This window comes from Oncorhynchus nerka, linkage group LG15, assembly GCF_034236695.1.
Source record: "Oncorhynchus nerka isolate Pitt River linkage group LG15, Oner_Uvic_2.0, whole genome shotgun sequence".
In the NCBI taxonomy this organism is placed as follows: domain Eukaryota; kingdom Metazoa; phylum Chordata; class Actinopteri; order Salmoniformes; family Salmonidae; genus Oncorhynchus; species Oncorhynchus nerka.
Genome location: NC_088410.1, coordinates 5,387,876 through 5,405,375, shown reverse-complemented (window position 1 = coordinate 5,405,375; position 17,500 = coordinate 5,387,876). Strand labels below are relative to the sequence as shown.

At 51.4% G+C, this 17,500-nt stretch overlaps 1 protein-coding gene and 1 pseudogene across 1 annotated transcript in view; one reads left to right on the top strand and one right to left on the bottom strand.

The window, feature by feature from the left end:
- LOC135560334 (protein kinase C beta type-like) overlaps positions 1 to 17,500 on the top strand; it is a 257,240-nt gene that overhangs the window by 109,057 nt on the left and 130,683 nt on the right. The gene's annotated exons all lie outside the window — the stretch shown is intronic.
- The window catches only part of LOC135560361 (protein kinase C beta type-like), a 41,565-nt pseudogene that overhangs the window by 20,375 nt on the left and 3,690 nt on the right, over positions 1 to 17,500 (bottom strand).

Sequence of the window (17,500 nt, the reverse complement as noted above, 5' to 3'; positions counted from 1 at the left end):
CTTATGTTCTGCTAACATCACCTAGAGAGAGAGAGGAGGGAGACATCTTTAGAGGGTACAGATCCTCTCTGTCCTTATGTTCTGCTAACATCACCTAGAGAGAGAGAGGAGGGAGACATCTTTACAGGGTACAGCTCCTCTCTGTCCTTATGTTCTGCTAACATCACCTAGAGAGAGAGAGGAGGGAGACATCTTTACAGGGTACAGATCCTCTCTGTCCTTATGTTCTGCTAACATCACCTAGAGAGAGAGAGGAGGGAGACATCTTTACAGGGTACAGCTCCTCTCTGTCCTTATGCTCTGCTAACATCACCTAGAGAGAGAGAGGAGGGAGACATCTTTACAGGGTACAGATCCTCTCTGTCCTTATGTTCTGCTAACATCACCTAGAGACGAGGGGATCTTTAACAGAGTAACACACCCTCCCCCACATACACCCTCCCCATCCCCCACATACAGTCCCCCCTCCCCCCACACACATACAGTCTCTCCGTCTCCCATACAGTCTCTCCACCCCCCCATACAGTCTCTCTGTCCCCCCATACAGTCTCCCCCCATACAGCCCCCTCCATACAGCCCCCCCATACAGTCTCTCCACCAGTCCCCCCATACAGTCTCTCCACCAGTCCCCCCCCATACAGTCTCTCCACCAGTCCCCCCATACAGTCTCTCCACCAGTCCCCCCCATACAGTCTCTCCACCAGTCCCCCCATACAGTCTCTCCACCAGTCCCCCCCATACAGTCTCTCCACCAGTCCCCCCCATACAGTCTCTCCACCAGTCCCCCCCCATACAGTCTCTCCACCAGTCCCCCCCATACAGTCTCTCCACCAGTCCCCCCCATACAGTCTCTCCACCAGTCCCCCCATACAGTCCCCCTCCCCCTCCATACAGTCCCCCCATACAGTCCCCCCATCCCCTCCATACAGTCCCCCCCTCATACAGCCCCCCCATACAGTCCCCCTCCATACAGTCCCCCCTCCCCTCCATACAGTCCCCCCCATACAGTCCCCCCATACAGTCCCCCTCCCCCTCCATACAGTCCCCCCATAGTCCCCCTCATACAGTCCCAACCCCTCCCCTCCATACAGTCCCCCCATACAGTCCCCCCTCCCCCTACATACAGTCTCCCCCATACAGTCCCCCTCATACAGTCCCCCCCCCCCCATACAGCCCCCCCCCCATACAGTCTCTCCTCCACCTACCTTCCCGAAGCTGCCCTTGCCCAACACCATAATGAAGTTGAAGTCTGTCAGTTTGACGCGGTCCTGGTTACCGTTGCTATCGTACTTAGAGGTGGAGTTAGAGGAGGAGCCGTCTGTGTTCTTCCCGGGACCAATCTTTGCCCTCTGACGGGGAGAGACAACATTATGATCAGAGTTACAGTTTCTTAATTAAGGTCAACATTTTGAGTTTGATAACTGACATAAAAACTTAATTACATGTTCTTCAATCTAGAAGAATCTAGAAGAATGGCAGTCAGGAGTGAAGAGTATAAATATCTGCTTTTCTCTCTCTAAACATTAAGCTCACGTCATTCATCACGGTCAGGGGACTGTTACATACAGAGGTTGGAACAGGGGACTGTTATATATAGAGGTTGGAACAGGGGACTGTTATATATAGAGGTTGGAACAGGGGACTGTTACATATAGAGGTTGGAACAGGGGACTGTTACATATAGAGGTTGGAACAGGGGACTGTTACATATAGAGGTTGGAACAGGGGACTGTTACATAGAGGTTGGAACAGGGGACTGTTACATAGAGGTTGGAACAGGGGACTGTTACATATAGAGGCTGGAACAGGGGACTGTTACATAGAGGTTGGAACAGGGGACTGTTACATAGAGATTGGAACAGGGGACTGTTACATAGAGGTTGGAACAGGGGACTGTTACATATAGAGTTTGGAACAGGGGGCTGTTACATATAGAGGTTGGAACAGGGGACTGTTACATAGAGGTTGGAACAGGGGACTGTTACATAGAGGTTGGAACAGGGGACTGTTACATATAGAGGTTGGAACAGGGGACTGTTACATAGAGGTTGGAACAGGGGACTGTTTCATATAGAGGTTGGAACAAGGGACTGTTACATAGAGGTTGGAACAGAGGACTGTTACATAGAGGGTTGGAACAGGGGACTGTTGCATAGAGGTTGGAACAGGGGACTGTTACATAGAGGTTGGAACAGGGGACTGTTACATAGAGGTTGGAACAGGGGACTGTTACATATAGAGGTTGGAACAGGGGACTGTTACATAGAGGTTGGAACAGGAGACTGTTACATATAGAGGTTGGAACAGGGACTGTTACATATAGAGGTTGGAACAGGGGACTGTTACATAGAGGTTGGAACAGGGGACTGTTACATATAGAGGTTGGAACAGGGGACTGTTAAATAGAGGTTGGAACAGGGGACTGTTACATAGAGGTTGGAACAGGAGACTGTTACATATAGAGGTTGGGGCTGTTACATAGAGGTTGGAACAGGGGACTGTTACATATAGAGGTTGGAACAGGGGACTGTTACATAGAGGTTGGAACAGGGGACTGTTACATAGAGGTTGGAACAGGGGACTGTTACATATAGAGGTTGGAACAGGGGACTGTTACATATAGGTTGGAACAGGGGACTGTTAGATATAGAGGTTGGAACAGGGGACTGTTACATAGAGGTTGGAACAGGGGACTGTTATATAGAGGTTGGAACAGGGGACTGTTACATAGAGGTTGGAACAGGGGACTGTTACATATAGAGGTTGGAACAGGGGACTGTTACATAGAGGTTGGAACAGGGGGCTGTTACATATAGAGGTTGGAACAGAGGACTGTTACATAGCGGTTGGAACAGGGGACTGTTACATATAGAGGTTGGAACAGGGGACTGTTACATAGAGGTTGGAACAGGGGACTGTTACATATAGAGGTTGGAACAGAGGACTGTTACATAGAGGTTGGAACAGGGGACTGTTACATAGAGGTTGGAACAGGGGACTGTTACATAGAAGTTGGAACAGGGGACTGTTACATATAGAGGTTGGAACAGGGGACTGTTACATACATACAGAGGTTGGAACAGGGGACTGTTACATACATACAGAGGTTGGAACAGGGGACTGTTACATATAGAGGTTGGAACAGGGGACTGTTACATAGAGGTTGGAACAGGGGGCTGTTACATATAGAGGTTGGAACAGGGGACTGTTACATATAGAGGTTGGAACAGAGGACTGTTACATAGAGGTTGGAACAGGGGACTGTTACATAGAGGTTGGAACAGGGGACTGTTACATAGAAGTTGGAACAGGGGACTGTTACATATAGAGGTTGGAACAGGGGACTGTTACATATAGAGGTTGGAACAGGGGACTGTTACATATAGAGGTTGGAACAGGGGACTGTTACATAGAGGTTGGAACAGGGGACTGTTACATAGAGGTTGGAACAGGGGACTGTTACATATAGAGGCTGGAACAGGGGACTGTTACATAGAGGTTGGAACAGGGGACTGTTACATAGAGATTGGAACAGGGGACTGTTACATAGAGGTTGGAACAGGGGACTGTTACATATAGAGTTTGGAACAGGGGGCTGTTACATATAGAGGTTGGAACAGGGGACTGTTACATAGAGGTTGGAACAGGGGACTGTTACATAGAGGTTGGAACAGGGGACTGTTACATATAGAGGTTGGAACAGGGGACTGTTACATAGAGGTTGGAACAGGGGACTGTTTCATATAGAGGTTGGAACAAGGGACTGTTACATAGAGGTTGGAACAGAGGACTGTTACATAGAGGTTGGAACAGGGGACTGTTGCATAGAGGTTGGAACAGGGGACTGTTACATAGAGGTTGGAACAGGGGACTGTTACATAGAGGTTGGAACAGGGGACTGTTACATATAGAGGTTGGAACAGGGGACTGTTACATAGAGGTTGGAACAGGAGACTGTTACATATAGAGGTTGGAACAGGGGACTGTTACATATAGAGGTTGGAACAGGGGACTGTTACATAGAGGTTGGAACAGGGGACTGTTACATATAGAGGTTGGAACAGGGGACTGTTAAATAGAGGTTGGAACAGGGGACTGTTACATAGAGGTTGGAACAGGAGACTGTTACATATAGAGGTTGGGGCTGTTACATAGAGGTTGGAACAGGGACTGTTACATATAGAGGTTGGAACAGGGGACTGTTACATAGAGGTTGGAACAGGGGACTGTTACATAGAGGTTGGAACAGGGACTGTTACATATAGAGGTTGGAACAGGGACTGTTACATATAGGTTGGAACAGGGACTGTTAGATATAGAGGTTGGAACAGGGGACTGTTACATAGAGGTTGGAACAGGGGACTGTTATATAGAGGTTGGAACAGGGGACTGTTACATAGAGGTTGGAACAGGGGACTGTTACATATAGAGGTTGGAACAGGGACTGTTACATAGAGGTTGGAACAGGGGCTGTTACATATAGAGGTTGGAACAGAGGACTGTTACATAGCGGTTGGAACAGGGGACTGTTACATATAGAGGTTGGAACAGGGGACTGTTACATAGAGGTTGGAACAGGGGACTGTTACATATAGAGGTTGGAACAGAGGACTGTTACATAGAGGTTGGAACAGGGGACTGTTACATAGAGGTTGGAACAGGGGACTGTTACATAGAAGTTGGAACAGGGGACTGTTACATATAGAGGTTGGAACAGGGGACTGTTACATACATACAGAGGTTGGAACAGGGGACTGTTACATACATACAGAGGTTGGAACAGGGGACTGTTACATATAGAGGTTGGAACAGGGGACTGTTACATAGAGGTTGGAACAGGGGGCTGTTACATATAGAGGTTGGAACAGGGGACTGTTACATATAGAGGTTGGAACAGAGGACTGTTACATAGAGGTTGGAACAGGGGACTGTTACATAGAGGTTGGAACAGGGGACTGTTACATAGAAGTTGGAACAGGGGACTGTTACATATAGAGGTTGGAACAGGGGACTGTTACATACATACAGAGGTTGGAACAGGGGACTGTTACATATAGAGGTTGGAACAGGGGACTGTTACATAGAGGTTGGAACAGGGGACTGTTACATATTGAGGTTGGAACAGGGGACTGAGCGGGTAAAATGTGTTTGGACTGCAGCCTAGGATTTAATACCAGCATCCCTCCCTCTGGTTGACACGCCCACTTCCCGCCAGTGATGTCATCGGTTTCTCTCACCTCAAACTTTTGTCGTAGTTCCTCGTTGCCGTCTTCTCCGTCTGGTTGGACAGGAACATTAAAGTATTCTCCCTCCTCCTGGGACAACAATTTAAACCTGTAGAATATACAGATTACCACTACAGATTACCACTACAGATTAACACTACAGATTACCACTACAGATTACCACTACAGATTAACACTACAGATTAACACTACAGATTACCACTACAGATTACCACTACAGATTACCACTATAGATTACCACTACAGATTCCCACTACAGATTACCACTACAGATTAACACTACAGATTACCACTACAGATTACCACTACAGATTACCACTACATATTAACACTACAGATGAACACTACAGATGAACACTACAGATTACCACTACAGATTACCACTACATATTAACACTACAGATGAACACTACAGATGAACACTACAGATGAACACTACAGATGAACACTACAGATGAACACTACAGATTAACACTACATATTAACACTAACACTACAGATTAACACTACAGATGAACACTACAGATGAACACTACAGATTACCACTACAGATGAACACTACAGATTCACACTACATATTAACACTACAGATTAACACTACAGATGAACACTACAGATGAACACTACAGATTAACACTACATATTAACACTACAGATTAACACTACAGATTTATACCAGCCCTGACACCAGGGTTGCCAAATGTGTCTGTTTTATACCAGCCCTAACCCCAGGGTTGCCAAATGTGTCTGTTTTATACCAGCCCTGACGCCAGGGTTGCCAAATGTGTCTGTTTTATATCAGCCCTAACGCCAGGGTTGCCAAATGTGTCTGTTTTATAACAGCCCTGACTAGAGGGTTGCCAAATGTGTCTGTTTTATACCAGCCCTAACGCCAGGGTTGCCAAATGTGTCTGTTTTATAACAGCCCTGACTAGAGGGTTGCCAAATGTGTCTGTTTTATAACAGCCCTGACACCAGGGTTGCCAAATGTGTCTGTTTTATATTAGCCCTAACGCCAGGGTTGCCAAATGTGTCTGTTTTATAACAGCCCTGACACCAGGGTTGCCAAATGTGTCTGTTTTATAACAGCCCTGACACCAGGGTTGCCAAATGTGTCTGTTTTATAACAGCCCTGACTAGAGGGTTGCCAAATGTGTCTGTTTTATAACAGCCCTGACTAGAGGGTTGCCAAATGTGTCTGTTTTATATCAGCCCTAACTAGAGGGTTGCCAAATGTGTCTGTTTTATAACAGCCCTGACTAGAGGGTTGCCAAATGTGTCTGTTTTATAACAGCCCTGACTAGAGGGTTGCCAAATGTGTCTGTTTTATAACAGCCCTGACTAGAGGGTTGCCAAATGTGTCTGTTTTATACCAGCCCTAACGCCAGGGTTGCCAAATGTCCCAGTTTTATATCAGCCCTGACTAGAGGGTTGCCAAATGTGTCTGTTTTATAACAGCCCTGACGCCAGGGTTGCCAAATGTGTCTGTTTTATAACAGCCCTAACGCCAGGGTTGCCAAATGTGTCTGTTTTATAACAGCCCTGACTAGAGGGTTGCCAAATGTGTCTGTTTTATACCAGCCCTGACTAGAGGGTTGCCAGATGTGTCTGTTTTATAACAGCCCTGACACCAGGGTTGCCAAATGTGTCTGTTTTATAACAGCCCTAACGCCAGGGTTGCCAAATGTGTCTGTTTTATAACAGTCCTAACGCCAGGGTTGCCAAATGTGTCTGTTTTATATCAGCCTTGACGCCAGGGTTGCCAAATGTGTCTGTTTTATAACAGCCCTGACACCAGGGTTGCCAAATGTCCCTGTTTTAGCTGCCAGAGGAGCTGCCAGAGGAGACTCAGCCTATCCAGCCGTGATGTAGACTGCTCATATGGACGTGGGAACAAGAGCTGCCAGAGGAGACTCAGCCTATCCAGCCGTGATGTAGACTGCTCATATGGACGTGGAACAAGAGCTGCCAGAGGAGACTCAGCCTATCCAGCCGTGATGTAGACTGCTCATATGGACGTGGAACAAGAGCTGCCAGAGGAGACTCAGCCTATCCAGCCGTGATGTAGACTGCTCATATGGACGTGGAACAAGAGCTGCCAGAGGAGACTCAGCCTATCCAGCCGTGATGTAGACTGCTCATATGGACGTGGAACAAGAGCTGCCAGAGGAGACTCAGCCTATCCAGCCGTGATGTAGACTGCTCATATGGACGTGGAACAAGAGCTGCCAGAGGAGACTCGGCCTATCCAGCCGTGATGTAGACTGCTGATATGGACGTGGAACAAGAGCTGCCAGAGGAGACTCGGCCTATCCAGCCGTGATGTAGACTGCTCATATGGACGTGGAACAAGAGCTGCCAGAGGAGACTCAGCCTATCCAGCCGTGATGTAGACTGCTCATATGGACGTGGAACAAGAGCTGCCAGAGGAGACTCAGCCTATCCAGCCGTGATGTAGACTGCTCATATGGACGTGGAACAAGAGCTGCCAGAGGAGACTCAGCCTATCCAGCCGTGATGTAGACTGCTCATATGGACGTGGAACAAGAGCTTCCAGAGGAGACTCAGCCTATCCAGCCGTGATGTAGACTGCTCATATGGATGTGGAACAAGAGCTGCCAGAGGAGACTCAGCCTATCCAGCCGTGATGTAGACTGCTCATATGGACGTGGAACAAGAGCAGTCTAACGGGCTTTCGGTGCCTCTATACCTCCTATTTAGAAACAGAAACTAAAGGGTTTTTCCTCCCATTTCGTGGTATTTGATTTTTTTTTTAAACAATAAAAAAACCAATTAAGTCTTTTTGTTGTTGCCCAATGAAGTAGTCAAGACTGTCGATAAAGCGATTGGCTCCTGAGACCTCTTGGAAATAGATCTTAAATCACCAAAGCTTTATGAAAACACCAAGATAGAGAGGAGTGAAACAGTGAGCTGACGTTCCCTGCGTATCTCTACATTGTAGGCAGACACACATCATTTTATCCAATCAGGTCCCGTTTATGGGAGGAGTGTAAAACCCCCCATGATGTACGTGTCCCGTGGCCTCCCTCCCTCCCTCCTCCTCTCCTCTCCTTCCCTCCCTCCCTCCCTCCCTCCCTCCCTCCCTCCCTCCCTCCCTCCCTCCCTCCCTCCCTCCCTTCCTTCCTCCCTCCCTCATCCTCCTCTCCCTCCACCCTCCTCTCCCTCCTCCCTCCCTCCATCCTCCTCTCTCTCCCTCCCTCCCTCCCTCCATCCTCTCCTCCCCTCCTCTCTCTCCCTCCCTCCCAACCTCCATCCTCCTCCCTCCCCTCCCTCCCTCCATCCTCCTCTCCCTCCCTCCCTCTCTCCCTCCCTCCCTCCCTCCCTCCTCCCTCCCTCCCTCCCTCCCTCTCTATCCTCCCTCCCTCCCTCCATCCTTTCTCCCTCCCTCCCTCCCTCCCCCTCCTCTCCCTCCTCCCCTCCCTCCCTCCTCCCTCCTCTCCTCCCTCCCTCCCTCCCTCCTCCTCCCTACTCTCCCTCCTCCTCTCCCTCCCTCCATCCTCCTCTGCCTCCCTCCTCCTCTGCCTCCATCCTCCTCTCCCTCCCTCCATCTCACCATCCATCCACTCCTTGTTTCTGGAGCTCTGAGATGCCGAATGAGAGCGCTCCCATGAAGTCGTTCCTGCTGGTCAGATCCCAGTCCCAGATCTCCACCGACAGACGCCGGTCCTTATCAGAGTCCTTCAGAGGACTAGAGGGAGAGAGAGAGAGAGAGAAGGAGAGAGAGGGGAGAGAGAGGGAGAGAGAGAATCAATACTTCCCAAGATGCAACGGTTCAGACTTTATCTCAATGTCTTTATCTTGACAGAGTGTAAAGTATCGTTCACAGATATTGAACATGTTTAAAAAGGTCAAAGGCTGAAGGTCAACCAACTAACTATTGATGACCAACTGAGACTACAACCCACTAACTATTGATGACCAACTGAGACTACAACCCACTAACTATTGATGACCAACTGAGACTACAACCCACTAACTATTGATGACCAACTGAGACTACAACCAACTAACTATTGATGACCAACTGAGACTACAACCAACTAACTATTGATGACCAACTGAGACTACAACCAACTAACTATTGATGACCAACTGAGACTACAACCCACTAACTATTGATGACCAACTGAGACTACAACCCACTAACTATTGATGACCAACTGAGACTACAACCCACTAACTATTGATGACAAACTGAGACTACAACCCACTAACTATTGATGACAAACTGAGACTACAACCAACTAACTATTGATGACCAACTGAGACTACAACCAACTAACTATTGATGACAAACTGAGAAAACAACCCACTAACTATTGATGACAAACTGAGACTACAACCCACTAACTATTGATGACCAACTGAGACTACAACCCACTAACTATTGATGACCAACTGAGAATACAACCCACTAACTATTGATGACCAACTGAGACTACAACCCACTAACTATTGATGACCAACTGAGACTACAACCCACTAACTATTGATGACAAACTGAGACTACAACCCACTAACTATTGATGACCAACTGAGACACCAGACAGATTAGAGACTACAACCCACTAACTGAGACTACAACCCACTAACTGAGACTACAACCCGCTAACTGAGACTACAACCCACTAACTGAGACTACAACCCACTAACTGAGACTACAACCCACTAACTGAGACTACACACCAGACAGATTAGAGATCAGACTCCATCAGAGCACCACAGAAGGGAGGAGGAGAAACAAAGCTTTCCTTCTGTATGTTTATCTGTGTGTGATGCCTGGATCTCCTTCAAAACAAAGATAATGTAAAGTCTAGAGCTCTCCCGACTTCTAAGGGTTCTAACAACAAAGATATTATAAACAAAGGAGATATCGCACCATTTAAAAAACATTTTTTTTATAACCAAAGACATTATAAACATGAAATATATCTCTAAATGTGATGGTCTGTATAACAAAGATATTATAAAGAGTAGAGATGTCTCACAATGTGAAGCTCTCATTCCAGGTGGGGTTCAGGTTACACTTGATGGTCTTGGTCTTCTGCTTGGTGTCACTCTTGGGGTCGGGGATGAGTTTGAGCTTCACGTAGGGGGTCGGACAGACCGTTAGGGTCCATGGGGACCAGGTTACAAGCCTCCTGGACTGGAGAGCGGAGGAGAGGGTGGAGAGGAGGGAGAGGAGGAGAGGGTGGAGAGGAGGGAGAGGAGGAGAGGGTGGAGAGGAGGGAGAGGAGGAGAGGGTGGAGAGGAGGGAGAGGATGAGAGGGTGGAGAGGAGGGAGAGGAGGGAGAGGAGGAGAGGGTGGAGAGGAGGGAGAGGAGGAGAGGGTGGAGAGGAGGGAGAGGAGGGAGAGGAGGAGAGGGTGGAGAGGAGGGAGAGGAGGAGAGGGTGGAGAGGAGGGAGAGGAGAGGGAAGATAAATAGTTAACAAATTGTCAAACTGTAATTCAAATGAAATGAACTGTCTACTGTATTGCTGCTTTGAGTGGTCTGAGAGAGGGTGGAGAGAGGATGGAGAGAGGGTGGAGAGAGGGTGGAGAGGATGGAGAGAGGATGGAGAGGGTGGAGAGAGGGTGGAGAGAGGATGGAGAGGGTGGAGAGAGGGTGGAGAGAGGATGGAGAGAGGATGGAGAGAGGGTGGAGAGGGTGGAGAGAGGGTGGAGAGGATGGAGAGGGTGGAGAGAGGATGGAGAGGGTGGAGAGGGTGGAGAGAGGATGGAGAGAGGGTGGAGAGAGGATGGAGAGAGGGTGGAGAGGATGGAGAGAGGATGGAGAGGGTGGAGAGGGTGGAGAGAGGATGGAGAGGGTGGAGAGAGGGTGGAGAGGATGGAGAGGATGGAGAGGGTGGAGAGAGGGTGGAGAGGATGGAGAGAGGATGGAGAGGGTGGAGAGGGTGGAGAGAGGATGGAGAGAGGGTGGAGAGAGGATGGAGAGAGGGTGGAGAGGATGGAGAGAGGATGGAGAGGGTGGAGAGGGTGGAGAGAGGTGGAGAGATGGAGGAGGGTGGAGAGAGGGTGGAGAGGATGGAGAGGGGTGGAGAGGGGTGGAGAGAGGATGGAGAGAGGGTGGAGAGAGGGTGGAGAGAGGGTGGAGAGAGGATGGAGAGAGGGTGGAGAGAGGGATGGGGAGAGGGTGGAGAGAGGGTGGAGAGGATGGAGAGGGTGGAGAGAGGGTGGAGAGAGGATGGAGAGAGGGTGGAGAGAGGGTGGAGAGAGGATGGAGAGAGGGTGGAGAGAGGGTGGGGAGAGGATGGAGAGAGGGTGGAGAGAGGGTGGAGAGGGGTGGGGAGAGGGTGGAGAGAGGGTGGGGAGAGGATGGAGAGAGGATGGAGAGAGGGTGGAGAGGGTGGAGAGAGGGTGGGGAGAGGATGGAGAGAGGGTGGAGAGAGGGTGGAGAGAGGGTGGAGAGAGGGTGGGGGAGAGGATGGAGAGAGGGATGGAGAGAGGGTGGAGAGGGTGGAGAGAGGGTGGAGAGGATGGAGAGAGGGTGGAGAGAGGGTGGAGAGAGGGTGGAGAGAGGGTGTGGAGAGAGAGGTGGAGAGGGGTGAGAGGGTGGAGAGAGAGGTGGAGAGAGGATGGAGAGAGGTGGAGAGAGGATGGAGAGAGGGTGGAGAGAGGGTGGAGAGAGGGTGGAGAGAGGGTGGAGAGGATGGAGAGAGGGTGGAGAGAGGGTGGGGAGAGGAAGGAGAGAGGGTGGAGAGAGGGTGGAGAGAGGGTGGGGAGAGGATGGAGAGAGGGTGGAGAGAGGTGGAGAGAGGGTGGAGAGGATGGAGAGGGTGGAGAGAGGGTGGAGAGAGGGTGGAGAGAGGGTGGAGAGGATGGAGAGAGGGTGGAGAGAGGGTGGGGAGAGGAAGGAGAGAGGGTGGAGAGAGGGTGGAGAGAGGGTGGGGAGAGGATGGAGAGAGGGTGGAGAGAGGGTGGAGAGAGGGTGGAGAGAGGGTGGAGAGGATGGAGAGAGGGTGGAGAGAGGGTGGAGAGAGGGTGGAGAGGATGGAGAGGGTGGAGAGAGGGTGGAGAGAGGATGGAGAGAGGATGGGGAGAGGGTGGAGAGAGGGTGGAGAGAGGATGGAGAGGATAGAGAGGGTGGAGAGGGTGGAGGAGGGTGGAGAGAGGATGGAGAGAGGGTGGAGAGGGGTGGATGGTGGAGAGAGGGTGGAGAGAGGAGGGTGGAGAGAGGGTGGAGAGAGGAGTGGAGAGAGGATGGAGAGAGGGTGGAGAGAGGGTGGGGAGAGGATGGAGAGAGGGTGGAGAGAGGGTGGAGAGGATGGAGAGGGTGGAGAGAGGATGGAGAGAGGGTGGAGAGAGGATGGAGAGGATGGAGAGAGGATGGAGAGAGGGTGGAGAGGAGGAGAGGGTGGAGAGGAGGGAGAGGATGGAGAGGGTGGAGAGAGGATGGAGAGGATGGAGAGAGGATGGAGAGAGAGGTGGAGAGGAGGGAGAGGAGGAGAGGGGTGGAGAGGAGGGAGAGGAGAGGGAAGATAAATAGTTAACAAATTGTCAAACTGTAATTCAAATGAAATGAACTGTCTACTGTATTGCTGCTTTGAGTGGTCTGAGAGAGGGTGGAGAGAGGATGGAGAGAGGGTGGAGAGGATGGAGAGAGGATGGAGAGGGTGGAGAGGGTGGAGAGAGGATGGAGAGAGGGTGGAGAGAGGATGGAGAGAGGGTGGAGAGGATGGAGAGAGGATGGAGAGGGTGGAGAGGGTGGAGAGAGGATGGAGAGGGTGGAGAGAGGGTGGAGAGGATGGAGAGGATGGAGAGGGTGGAGAGAGGATGGAGAGAGGGTGGAGAGAGGGTGGAGAGAGGGTGGAGAGAGGATGGAGAGAGGGTGGAGAGAGGGTGGGGAGAGGATGGAGAGAGGGTGGAGAGGATGGAGAGGGTGGAGAGAGGGTGGAGAGAGGATGGAGAGAGGGTGGAGAGAGGGTGGAGAGAGGATGGAGAGAGGGTGGAGAGAGGGTGGGGAGAGGATGGAGAGAGGGTGGAGAGAGGGGTGGAGAGAGGGTGGGGAGAGGGTGGAGAGAGGGGTGGGAGAGGATGGAGAGAGGATGGAGAGAGGGTGGAGAGGGTGGAGAGAGGGTGGAGAGGATGGAGAGAGGGTGGAGAGAGGGTGGAGAGAGGGGTGGAGAGAGGGTGGAGAGGATGGAGAGAGGGTGGAGAGAGGGTGGAGAGGGTGGAGAGAGGGTGGAGAGGATGGAGAGAGGGTGGAGAGAGGGTGGAGAGAGGGTGGAGAGAGGGTGGAGAGGATGGAGAGGGTGGAGAGAGGGTGGAGAGAGGGTGGAGAGAGGGTGGAGAGAGGGTGGAGAGAGGATGGAGAGGATGGAGAGGGTGGAGAGAGGGTGGAGAGAGGGTGGAGAGAGGGTGGAGAGGATGGAGAGAGGGTGGAGAGAGGGTGGGGAGAGGAAGGAGAGAGGGGTGGAGAGAGGGTGGAGAGAGGGTGGGGAGAGGATGGAGAGAGGGTGGAGAGAGGGTGGAGAGAGGGTGGAGAGAGGGTGGAGAGGATGGAGAGAGGGTGGAGAGAGGGTGGAGAGAGGGTGGAGAGGATGGAGAGGGTGGAGAGAGGGTGAGAGAGGATGGAGAGAGGATGGGGAGAGGGTGGAGAGAGGGTGGAGAGAGGATGGAGAGGATAGAGAGGGTGGAGAGGGTGGAGAGAGGGTGGAGAGAGGATGGAGAGAGGGTGGAGAGGATGGAGAGGGTGGAGAGAGGGTGGAGAGAGGATGGAGAGAGGGTGGAGAGAGGGTGGAGAGAGGATGGAGAGAGGGTGGAGAGAGGGTGGGGAGAGGATGGAGAGAGGGTGGAGAGAGGGTGGAGAGGATGGAGAGGGTGGAGAGAGGATGGAGAGAGGGTGGAGAGAGGATGGAGAGGATGGAGAGAGGATGGAGAGAGGGTGGAGAGGATGGAGAGAGGGTGGAGAGAGGATGGAGAGAGGATGGAGAGAGGGTGGAGAGAGGATAGAGAGAGGGTGGAGAGAGGGTGGAGAGAGGGTGGAGAGAGGATGGAGAGAGGATGGGGAGAGGGTGGAGAGAGGGTGGAGAGAGGATGGAGAGAGGGTGGGGAGAGGGTGGGGAGAGGGTGGGGACAGGGTGGAGAGAGGGTGGGGAGAGGATGGAGAGGACGGAGAGAGGAAGGAGAGAGGGTGGAGAGAGGATGGAGAGAGGACAGAGAGAGGATTTAGAGAGGGTGGAGAGAGGACGGAGAGAGGACAGAGAGAGGATGGAGAGAGGGTGGAGAGAGGATAGAGAGAGGGTGGAGAGAGGGTGGAGAGAGGGTGGAGAGGGTGGAGAGGGTGGAGAGAGGATGGAGAGAGGGTGGAGAGAGGACGGAGAGAGGACAGAGAGAGGATGGAGAGAGGGTGGAGAGAGGACGGAGAGAGGATGGAGAGAGGGTGGAGAGAGCGTGGAGAGAGGATGGAGAGAGGACAGAGAGAGGATGGAGAGAGGACAGAGAGAGGGTGGAGAGAGGATGGAGAGGACGGAGAGAGGACAGAGAGAGGATGGAGAGAGGATGGAGAGGACGGAGAGAGGGCTGCTCAATGAGAGTGATTGAAGAAAACATTCATCTCTGTTTGTATATCTGAAAGGCTGAGTAAAAACCACCAACAGGGAATTTAAAATCAATGAACTATTTTGCGCCAAACACAATCCAGAAACACTATATCTGTCCACTACTGATCAATAATCAGTAATCAGGCTACAGTAACACAGCAACACAGTAATCAGGCTACAGTAACACAGCAGGCCAGGGTACAGTAACACAGCAGGCCAGGGTACAGTAACACAGCAGGACAGGGTACAGTAACACAGCAGGACAGGGTACAGTAACACAGCAGGACAGGGTACAGTAACACAGCAGGACAGGGTACAGTAACACAGCAGGACAGGGTACAGTAACACAGCAGGACAGAATACAGTAACACAGTAGGACAGGGTACAGTAACACAGTAGGACAGGGTACAGTAACACAGCAGGACAGGGTACAGTAACACAGTAACACAGCAGGACAGGGTACAGTAACACAGTAGGACAGGGTACAGTAACACAGCAGGACAGGGTACAGTAACACAGTAACACAGCAGGACAGGGTACAGTAACACAGCAGGACAGGGTACAGTAACAGAGCAGGACAGGGTACAGTAACACAGCAGGCCAGGGTACAGTAACACAGCAGGACAGGGTACAGTAACACAGTAGGACAGGCTACAGTAACACAGCAGGACAGGGTACAGTAACACAGTAACACAGCAGGCCAGGGTACAGTAACACAGCAGGACAGGGTACAGTAACACAGCAGGACAGGGTACAGTAACACAGCAGGACAGGGTACAGTAACACAGTGACACAGCAGGCTATGGTACAGTAACACAGCAGGCCAGGGTACAGTAACACAGTAGGACAGGGTACAGTAACACAGCAGGCCAGGGTACAGTAACACAGCAGGACAGGGTACAGTAACACAGCAGGACAGGGTACAGTAACACAGCAGGACAGGGTACAGTAACACAGCAGGACAGAATACAGTAACACAGTAGGACAGGGTACAGTAACACAGTAGGACAGGGTACAGTAACACAGCAGGACAGGGTACAGTAACACAGTAACACAGCAGGACAGGGTACAGTAACACAGCAGGACAGGGTACAGTAACACAGCAGGACAGGGTACAGTAACACAGTAACACAGCAGGACAGGGTACAGTAACACAGCAGGACAGGGTACAGTAACACAGCAGGACAGGGTACAGTAACACAGTAACACAGCAGGACAGGGTACAGCAACACAGTAGGACAGGGTACAGTAACACAGTAGGACAGGGTACAGTAACACAGTAGGACAGGGTACAGTAACACAGTAACACAGCAGGACAGGGTACAGTAACACAGCAGGACAGGGTACAGTAACACAGTAACACAGCAGGACAGGGTACAGTAACACAGTAGGACAGGGTACAGTAACACAGTAGGACAGGGTACAGTAACACAGTAACACAGTAGGACAGTAACACAGCAGGACAGGGTACAGTAACACAGCAGGACAGGGTACAGTAACACAGTAACACAGCAGGACAGGGTACAGTAACACAGCAGGACAGGGTACAGTAACACAGCAGGACAGGGTACAGTAACACAGTAACACAGCAGGACAGGGTACAGCAACACAGTAGGACAGGGTACAGTAACACAGTAGGACAGGGTACAGTAACACAGTAGGACAGGGTACAGTAACACAGTAACACAGCAGGACAGGGTACAGTAACACAGCAGGACAGGGTACAGTAACACAGTAACACAGCAGGACAGGGTACAGTAACACAGTAGGACAGGGTACAGTAACACAGTAGGACAGGGTACAGTAACACAGTAACACAGTAGGACAGTAACACAGCAGGACAGGGTACAGTAACACAGCAGGACAGGGCACAGCTCTCTCTATACCCCCTATCTCTCTATCCTGAACAGGTCTCTCTATACCCCCTATCTCTCTTTCCTGAACAGGTCTCTCTCTACCGCCCCCCCCCTCTCTCTCCCTCTCTAAACAGCTCTGTCTCTACCCCCCTCTCTCCCTCTCTAAACAGCTCTGTCTCTACCCCCTCTCTCTACCCCCTCTCTCTCCCTCTAAACAGCTCTGTCTCTACCCCCCCTCTCTCTACCCCTCTCTCTCTCCCTCTAAACAGCTCTGTCTCTACCCCCTCTCTCTACCCCCTCTCTCTCCCCCTAAACAGCTCTGTCTCTACCCCCCTCTCTACCCCTCTCTCTCTCCCTCTAAACAGCTCTGTCTCTACCCCCTCTCTCTACCCCCTCTCCCTCTCTAAACAGCTCTGTCTCTACCCCCCTACCCCTCTCTCTCCCTCTCTAAACAGCTCTGTCTCTACCCCCCCTCTCTCTACCCCTCTCTCTCTCCCTCTCTAAACAGCTCTGTCTCTACCCCCCTCTCTCTCTACCCCTCTCTCTCCCTCTCTAAACAGCTCTGTCTCTACCCCCCCCTCTTCTCTCTCCTCTAAACAGCTCTGTCTCTACCCCCCCCTTCTCTCTCCCTCTAAACAGCTCTGTCTCTACCCCCCTCTCTCTCCCTCTAAACAGCTCTGTCTCTACCCCCCCTCTCTCCCCTCTAAACAGCTCTGTCTCTACCCCCCTCTCTCTCCCTCTAAACAGCTCTGTCTCTACCCCCCCTCTCTCTCCCCTCTAAACAGCTCTGTCTCTACCCCCCTCTCCCTCTAAACAGCTCTGTCTCTACCCCTC